The 8,469-nt window shown below is 38.5% G+C and overlaps 1 long non-coding RNA gene across 1 annotated transcript in view; it reads left to right on the forward strand.

Annotated features, from left to right (window-relative positions):
• The window catches only part of LOC150066295 (uncharacterized), a 28,562-nt gene extending 26,056 nt beyond the window's left edge, over window positions 1–2,506 (forward strand). Inside the window, exons 3-4 of the long non-coding RNA XR_016532912.1 lie at window positions 2,149–2,189; window positions 2,400–2,506. This is a non-coding gene — a long non-coding RNA (uncharacterized LOC150066295). The remainder of the gene's footprint in view (window positions 1–2,148; window positions 2,190–2,399) is intronic.
• The last annotated feature ends 5,963 nt before the right edge of the window (window positions 2,507–8,469 follow it).

Consider the following 8,469-nt stretch of genomic DNA (forward strand, 5'->3'; position numbering starts at 1 on the left):
TTGTTGCTCAAAGTTGGTACCCTACCACTTGAACCACAGCTCCACTCTGACGTTTTGCTGGTTAATTAGAGGGAAGAGTCCCTTAGGCTTTTCTGTTCTGGCTGGCTTCCAACTGTGATTCTCAGATGTCAGTCCCTTGAGTAGCTAGGATTATAAGCTTGAAGGATTAGTGCCAAGTCTGTGCTTTTCATGAATTCTGCATCTATTATGGTTTAGATGTCCATGTCACCCTAAAACTCTTATGTTGTTAGCTTAGTCTTCAATCGATGGTGTTGTTGGGAGGTGGTAGAAAGTCTGGGAGACAATATAGTTAGAGTTCAATGGGGCCATGCCTAAACAATGGAGTCCAGCTAGTTAGGATGGAAACTTCTAGATCCATGAGACAAAGTAAAACCTTTCCCCTTTTAACTGCTTTTCTCAGGTCCTCTATCACTGCAATGAAAGAGCAACATAGAGTCTAGAGTATATATATAAATATATATATATATATTACATAGTTGTCATTAGTCATGCAACAGTCTATTTCTCTCCAACTCTCAAGTATTATAAAATATGACATTTAAATCTCCCATCCAAATTTAATGATGCATTCATTGAAGGTTTTAGGCATATTATTTTGCTTCTAGAAATCATTAATTTCTTTCCTTCTCAATGTAGTGCTTTTAAAAAATGATTTTAATTAAGGAAGTTATACAAGAAGTTGCACTGCTGGAAAGATACATGGCAAACAAGAACTTCCTCTGAGAACTGTTAGAAGAGCAAGCTTTGTTTCATAACTTTTTTTTTCCAGTCCTGCCTTGAATTCAGACTCTGGGCACTGTCCTTGGGCTTTCTCAAGGCCAGAGTTCTACCACTTGAGCCACAGCACCACTTCTGGCTTTTTTCTATGTCTGTGGCACCAAGGAATCTAACCTGGGTCTTCATGCATGCTAGGCAAGCACTCTACCACTAGGCCAAACTCCTGGCCTCTAGAATTTCTTATTTAGAGTCATGGATAGTTACTGAGTCAATGAGAGCAAGAAAGGCAGACTGTGGAGACTAAAGAAACCGAGAAAGAAAAAAGGATTCCTCTACTGCTTTCATCCCCTGGGCTATTTGTCCCAAGTTAGCACCCAGGGAATTTATGTACTATGTGTGCTAAGAGAACAGAACAGCTTGCTTAGGAAACTTTAAGGAAAGGATTCATGCTCCTTTTGGAAATGTGACAATTCTGGACCACCATAGGATAACAAAAAAACAAATGTAAAACTCCAAAAAATGGAGCAATAGTCAACAGTCTCTTCTTATCAGTACTGGGGCTTATGATGACTGGGTCAGTATACAGTATATGAGAAGCTAACTCACGTTCTGAGCGACCAGGAATGAATCAAGGTTGGGCTGAGCTCTTGTGTATAGGAATAAGAGGTGTGTGTGTGTGTGTGTGTGTGTGTGTGTTTAATATTTGTTCTGTTTTCACAAGGACCAATGATCAATGTTTTTAATGATAGGAAACTTGAATGTCTTTAAAATATTGAAATCTTTATGACTTTTGTTATCTGTGTATGTGCAATTTTCTATTTATTTTAGTTACTTATTTGTACCAATAACTGGAGTTTGAACTTAGGGCCCAACACTTTCACTTTAGTTTTAGTTTTTTTGCTCAAGGTTAGTACTTTATCACTGAGCCACAGCTCCCCTTCTGGCCTCTTGGTGGTTAATTAGAAATAAGAATCTCCTAGAGTTTTCTGCTCAAGCTAGCTTTGAACTGTGGTCCTCATCTTGCAGCCTCCTGAGTGGCAAGGATTACAGGCATGTGTCACTGGCACATGGCTCATTTGTTTATTTTTAATTGTACATACATAATATATATACATATATATATATACAGAAAATGTTTTTAAAAATCTGAAATTATTACCTTTCAATCCACAGTGCTTGAGCTGGTTGATATCTTTATACACAAAACTGAGTCTAGGAGTTGGAGGTGAAATGGTATAAACAAGTTATTATTTTAATTTGTTCCAAATTTTAGTATTGCAATATCGTTTGTAATGCCAATACTGTTCTACTGATTAAAGCTGAAAGTTTTCCAGCTAGCCCCTACCATTAAGCTCTGTAGCCATCCTTGTTAAACTTGGTTTGAGTTGGTACTTGTTCTCAATCTTACAGGGGAAGATGATGGCTGTAGAGGACTAGGTATTTTTCAGAAGGTAAGGAGCTGTATCCTTTACCAGAAAAAGTCTGTATTATTCTGTTCTGTGATTTCACGAAGCCTGCCCTCTAGTGATTGTTTTGCACGCTGGCATCTGAAACCCCTGCACCCCCATCCACACACACATACCACCACCACTACCACCCAAGTGACAACTCCTACTGTTCTACCAAATGGTTTCTGACCTGTTTCCTGCCTTGTTTTCCAGGGGTTCAAGAAATAAGCAAAACATCCTAACTAGGCAGGAGGGGAAATCCTGTGGTTTCCAGGGTCGAAGGAGCCCTCAGAGACAGCCTTGCATTGCATTCTGAGATCCCAGCCTCGGGGGTCATCATTTCTCAATAAAACATCTTTTCCATTCCCAATCGTGACTTGAGTAGGCTCATTATTCGAAGATCTGGACCCCGTACCAGAGGCGTAGCTCAGTTGGTAGAGCATTAGCCAGTGAGTGAAAGAGTTAGGTATGGGGTTCAAGGTGCAGTCTCAAATCAAAAAGAAAAAAGACAAAGAAACTGTGTTTAGCTTCCAAGCCTGCACCATGAACAAAAGCTAATTCAAAATGAATCAGATGCTAGATGCCCGGATACCAGGGACTCACGCCTATAATCCTAACTACACAGGAAGCTGAGATCTAAGGATCGAGGTTCAAAGCCAGCCTGGGTAGGAGAGTCCCTAAGACATTTATCTTCAATTAACCACCAGTAAACTGTAAGTGGCGCTGTGGCTCAAAGCAGCAGAGCACTAGCCTTTAGCAAAAAATCTCAGGGCCAAGGGCCCAGGCCCTGAGTTCAAGAACCAGGACCAACAGGAAAAAAAAATCTTGTATATAAACAACCTAATCTTGTGTAACTCAGGGCAAAAAGAACAAATCAACACTCAAAGTCAGTAGAGGAAAATAAACCATAAACATTAGAGATTAAATTAATGAAATAGAGACTTTAACACAAAAATATAAGTCCATCTACAGCTATCATCCAGGGGACAGACATTGGCTTTAGATTAAAGAGGGAGACTTGAGGCCAGGGAGTGAGAAAGAAACCAATGTTAAAACACAGACTCCAGTCACAGGGATAAGCAGTCTGTGTCCTTGAAGGCTTTTAGAAGAATTACTATCCTTGTGCCCTTGGAATGAGAAGGGGAATGAATAAGTTGCCTGACAGAGAATCTCTGGAGTTTTTCTTCTCTTTGAAGGTGATAAGAAGGCTCTACCTGTTTGAGAAGCAGATTTCCTTCTACCTAAGATGCTTATCTGTTAATCAGGCCTTTCTAGAAGTTCAAGGTGATTGCAAAGGGACTGGAAGAGACTAGCACAGATCAAAGGGCCCACATACAAAGTGAGCTACTTCACCAACCCAGCAAAAAAAAAAGCATCTTTTAAGTTGCCTCTTGCATAACTAATTTGCCAACAAACCTACAAGAAATAAAATTCATTTCTGGATGCATATAACCTACCAAAATTAAAACATGAAGGGACAGAATATTTGAACATACCTAAAATAAGCTACAAGATTAAATCAGTAATAAGACATTGCTCAACAACAACAACAAAATCAGGACCAGATGGCTTCACTGCTGAATTCTATAAAATCACTTAAAGAAGAAATAATAACCATTGTACAAGTATTGTTTTAACAAAAATGTTCTTTTGTTGGTTTTTGTCTGGTTTGAGGCTTAAGCTCAGGGTCTAGGCACTGTTTCTGAGCTTGAGGCACAGCTATACATCCAACTTATTGGTGGTTAATTGGAGATAAGAGTCTCATGGATTTTCCTATCCAGGCTGGCTCAGAACCATGATCCTCAGAACTCAGCATTTGGAGTGTATAAGGCACCAGCATCCAGTTTTTTTTTAAGTCTTTTGCTCTGCAATAAATCTCCTCTCTCTGCTCTTCACCATATTTCTTCAGATTATAGGAGTGAATGGCTGTATCTGGTAGGGGGTGCTGTGGGGTTTGAGTATGAGGGCTCAGATCTCAGTTGCCACTATATAAAACAATAGTACCATTTTCAGATACCAATGAATGCAAAAAATATATTAGTAGTGAATGTAAAAGAATGTTCTCTTTTTTGGTAGTACTGGGGCTTGGGCCCTGCCTATTCTTTAGCTTTTCCCCTCAAGGTTAGTGCTCTTCTACTTGAGCCATAGCTTCATTTCTGACTTTTTGGTAGTTAATTTTTTTGGTAGTTAATTGAAGATAAGAGTCTCATGAAATTTTCTTCCCTGGCTGGCTTTGAACCAGCCTCAGATCTCAACTTTCTGATTAGCTATGATTACAGATGTGTTCCATGAACTTCATTGAAAAAGAAATTTAAATAACATTTCTCTACCCCCTAAAAAAAGCCAAAAAAAAGTCACAAAAGTACCTGGGAATACTTTTTAACTGAGGAAGTGTAAGATCTCTATAGCAAAATTTAGAAAATACTGTTAAATGAAGTAACTGAGGATATTAAAAATTCAAAGATATTCCATTATTTTCTACCCAAATCAGGGCCTGGGTGCTATCTCAGCTTATTTTTTGTTCACCACTAGAGTCAGACCTCCAGTTCAGCTTTTGGTGGTTCATTTGAGATGACTTCAACCCGTGATCCTCAGATCTCAGCATTCTGAGTGGCTAGGATTACAGACATAAACCACCAGTACCCAACAATACTGTTTTTAACTTAGGACTTTGCACTAATGAGATAGGTGCTCTGCAGTCTAATACGTCTTCCCAACCTTTCTTTGATGGATGGATGGATTATTCATTTGGGCAAAGTCTTTCACTTTTGCTTAGGATCTACCTTTGACTTCAGTCTTCCTTCCTGTACTCTCCCAAGTGGCTGGGATTGCACACACATATGCCACCATTTCCAGCTTATTTATTAAGGTAACAAATAAACTTTTTGTTAGACTGGCTACCTCTATTGCTTGAATAGCCAAGATTGCTGACCTGTACAACCACACTAGGCCACATTCATCTTTGATTTCTTGGTAAATGTTAGAAATATATTTTATATTTTTATTTGTAATATTCTTTTCTTTGGCACTCTTTTTTTTGCCATGTGGGTTATAGTATTTTATGTTGCCTTGTGTTTCTTTTCTTTTGGAAATGATTGGCTATCCTCAGGAATTCATAATAATATTTAATAATAATTTTATAATAATTGTATCCTTTTGTATTTGTATGGCCTGCTCATTATACATAAGGAGAATGTCATTCATCTACTTCTCACATCGTTTACATCTCAGGGGGTTGCATTTTGTTATTTTTCTCTTTCCTTATTTATTTATTTATTATTTTATAGTTGTGGTGATGTACAGACAGATTGCAGTTATGTTCATCAGATAGTGAGCACATTATTTCTTGGACATTGTTACCCCTTCCCATGTTTTTCTCCCACTTTCTCTCCCTGCACCCCTTCCCAATCATCTTGTTTTTCCTTACCTTTCCTTTTTCAAATAGACAAATAAACATGTATACAATACACCAGGTACCACATTCAGATACAGTAATAACATAAGATAAATCATAAGGGGAAAAGAAGAGAAAAGAAATAGCTTCACATGGTACATTAAGAACAACAATCACAAAGATAAACCTCTTGTTTCATTTTGCTTAGCTTCATCCTATATGGGCATATGTATATAGATTTTGAGCTATTATGATCCTCTGTTAAGAGAATCCTAAACGTATACTAATTGTCACAAATGAAGGAAACCATGGAGCCTATGTTCCTTTGGGTCTGGCTTACTTTACTTAATATGATTTTTTCCAAGTCTTTCCATTTCCTTACAAATGGGGCAATATTGTTCTTTCTGATGACAGCATCGAATTCCATGGTGTAAATATACCACATCTTCTCGATCCATTCATGTACTTAAGGGTATCTGGGTTGGTTCCATATCTTCACTATGGTAAACAATGCTGCAATGAACATTGTTGTGCTAGTGGATTTAGTATATTCTTCTTTCTGGATATTTGGGTAAATGCCCAGAAGGGGATTGCTGGGTCATAGGGCAGTTCTATGTTTAGTCTTTTGAGGAACCGCCATACTGCTTTCCATAGTGGCTGAACGAGTCTACACTCCCACCAACGATGTAGTAGTGATCCCTTCTGGCCACATCTCTGCCAGCATCTGTTGTTATTAGATTTCTTGTCATGGTCATTCTAACTGGGGTGAAATAAAGCCTCAAAGTTGTTTTGACTGGCATTTCTTTGATGGCCAGAGATGTCAAGCATTTCTTCATGGGTTACTTTGCAAGTCGGCTCTACAATAGCAATCTCTATCTTTTTTCCAGTCATTTCTCCTTTGGTTTAGATCAACCAACTGTGCTCACTCCAGCCTTGTATCACAACTTCTCCATTCATTTATTTGTCAGTAGGATTTCATCAGTAAGTGGCCTTTCAAAGAGAAGCTACAGCTATCCTTGGCCTTTATTTCTTTTCTGTTGAAAAATAATGTGTCAACTTATTGGGACACCTACTTTCAAGAGAATGTGTGGGCAAAAAGCTCAACATGGCGGTCAACATGGTGGAGTCAGTGGTTATACCCCATTTTGCTCTGTTGCATGGTCATTTCTTTACCTACATTGACAAGGAGGTTTCTGGGTTACAGTAAACATTTTTGTCTTTCAGAGTCTTCTGTGATTTGTGGCTATCTTCTTTTACAAGATTGGAAGAGACAGAGCTTTCTGCAAAGACACCCAGTCAGGTCTCCCCTGATCCCTCTCCTTTCCAGCCACAGTCACGTACTTGAACTTCCAACTGTGATACCAACGTGTGAGAATCTTGAACTCGGCTTCATCTGTGTTGGCTTTGATGTTTTCATGTCTTAACAATTGTTGATCTAGATTGTGTATGTGTGTGCTAGTATTAAGTTTTGCATGCACTTTGGATTTTGTTTTGTTTTGTTTTTCTGCTCAAGGCTAGTATACTACCACTTGAGCCATAGCTCCGCTTTTGGCTTTTGCGTGGTTCATTGGAGATAAAAGTCTCTTGGACTTTTCTGTCAGATTGACTTTGAACTGTGAAACTCAGAATTCAGTTTACTGAATAGCTAGGATTATACATGTGAGCCACCAGTGCCCAATTAGCATTTTTATTTGTGGTATTGTAGCTATTTACCTAAGTTCCATTGAGAATTCAGTTGTACATATAGATAAGCATTTCTTTTTTCTTGTTGTGTAGTAGAAAGCTGATTTCAGAAGGAAGGAGGAGAGAATTTCAAGTTGCCATTTTTATCTGGAAGTCTCCAGGTTGTTTTTTCGTCTTCTTTTTATTTCACTGAGTCATATGAGAACAAGCTAAGTTGCTTGGGAACAATTTAATCACGTACTTTATATAAACTAGTCACTGAATTTTCTTCAGAGTTAAGTTAAACATTATAATTAATTGAAAGCACAACATACCCATTTCAGTTTAGCTGTGCTAACCTGAGCCTTTTCACAGAAGGTAAGTAGAGTTCAGCCTAAGAAAACAAAATCTGCCCACCAGCTCAACTATCCTCATTCCCCTCTGGCTGCTGGCTTTTCAGAGAGTCAACTTTCACCCTCTATTTCAGAGGGAGAGATCCTGAACTTTCAGTAAACCCATGTCTGATCCAGTACGACAAATGAGTGTAAGCAAGAAAACACATAAGCAGTGAGAAGTGGAGAAGGCCTGGGTAAGACAGAGGGCTCTACGTACTGCTCTGGAGCTCACTGTACCCCGTGGCTCAGTGAGACAGCTCTTCTCCGCTGCACCTGACTGCTGGTAGGGATGGCCTCAGGCCCACAGCTGCCAGACTTCTACTTTTCCCCCAGTGAGTGCAAATCTGTAATATGAACTCTGCCAGCTTTTAAATATTGGCTCAACCATAATTTTGAAACATGTAGAAAACAAAACACATCTGTGGGCCAAAAGTTTGGCCCAAAGGGAATTTGAGTCCCTTTCTGTCACAGTCAATGTTTCTGCCAGGATTTTATTCCTTTTGCATATATATACATATATATGCAGATATGTACATATATACAGATACAGATCTACAGATATATATGTGTGCTTTGGTACATTTAATATATACACATAAACATGTGTAGGAGCTTGTTTTGAAAACCCATAAGTGTGTAGGTATATATACATATATATGTACACATACGTATATGTATACATATATGTATATATATATGTCTATATTCATATAAACCATATTATATATGTAAACACAATCACTCACACTCACACATATTATTCACTGTAAGTACCTGGCTTATAGCTCAGGGCCTGGTCCCCAACTTCACATTCTATTCTCTCCCTTGTAAC

This window comes from Megascapheus bottae, chromosome 2 (assembly GCF_031878675.1).
Source record: "Megascapheus bottae isolate mThoBot1 chromosome 2, mThoBot2.hap1, whole genome shotgun sequence".
Taxonomy (NCBI): Eukaryota; Metazoa; Chordata; class Mammalia; order Rodentia; family Geomyidae; genus Megascapheus; species Megascapheus bottae.